Source organism: Mustela nivalis, assembly GCF_964662115.1.
Source record: "Mustela nivalis genome assembly, chromosome: 2".
NCBI classification, from domain to species: Eukaryota; Metazoa; Chordata; class Mammalia; order Carnivora; family Mustelidae; genus Mustela; species Mustela nivalis.
Genome location: NC_139021.1, coordinates 76,083 through 77,366, shown reverse-complemented (window position 1 = coordinate 77,366; position 1,284 = coordinate 76,083).

The window sequence follows — 1,284 nt, the reverse complement described above, 5'->3', positions numbered from 1 at the left end:
GAGTCCTGGGATCGAGTCCTGCATTGGGCACCCAGATCCACAGGGAGTCTGCTTCTCCCTCTGACCTTCTCCCCTCTCATGCTCTCACTCTCTCAAATAAATAAATATATCTTAAAAAAAGAAACCCAAATATTTTTCCTGATTTGGCATTCTAAGATCACATGCGGTCCTGAGGAGGACACTGCCACAGTTTCCTAGTCCTTCTGTCTCTTAAAAGGATACCAGAGATCCTTGGAGCAAACACAGTTTAATTTTCTTTTCTTGTGTCTTAAAGGTCCCTTTTCTAGGGGCGCCTGGGGCGCTCAGTGGGTTAAGGCCTCTGCCTTCAGCTCAGGTCGTGTTCCCAGAGTCCTGGGATCAAGCCCCACATCAGGCTATCTGCTCAGCGGGGAGCCTGCTTACTCCTCTTTCTCTGCCTGCCTCTCTGCTACTTGTGATCTCTGTCAAATAAATAAAATAAAAAAAAACATTTTTTTTAAATAAAGGTCCCTTTTCTAGAAGTTGTAATGTCCCTGAGAGGCCTGAAGAACCAGGAAAGGAGGAGCTTCTGACAAAACTAAAACTAAAGTTTTGGTCACCTCAGGAAAAGATGGACATTCCCTTTCATGTGGGACATGCTGTTGAGTGATGATTGGCGAAGTCATAAGGCAGAGGCTCCTACCTTTGGACTGTTTTCTCATTTTCCTCCCCTGATAAAACACCCCAAAAACCCCACATGCCAAACCATGTTTAAGTAAAGTGTACTATTTTCCATTTGGAATCAGTCAGCTGGGCCAGCCTTGGGTTGCAGGCTCCCTCCTAGCACTGCCTTCAGTCTTGCATGCAGTAGGACTCAGGAGGTAGAGAACCTGGGTGGTAGAGCCGCACAGAGCCAGCACTGTCACCGAGCAGCTTCTCTGTGTCCCAGCCCCACTGTGAAACAGGGTAAGTAAAAGTACCTACTTCACTGAAATTCTGTGAAGCTTAAATGAGAAAACCCATGCAAAGCCTCAATCACAATACCTGGTATGTGCTAAGGTACAAAAGGAAGAAAAAAAAGTCAAGATTTCTGTTTGGCCAATAACCCTTATTATTAAATTCACTCCAGTTTTTATATTATTTAAGTCAAAGCTATCTGTGGTGAAATGTGCTTAGGAGGGTTATCACTAAGATGCAGATTTCCTAATCAGCTTTTCAACATTCTAAGCCCAGACCACTACTACTATATGGACAACCTGGAAAGTAAGGCCTGAAATAGAGGGCATGTCAACATAAGGAGAAAAGATCAGTCAAATTCTAAGAAAG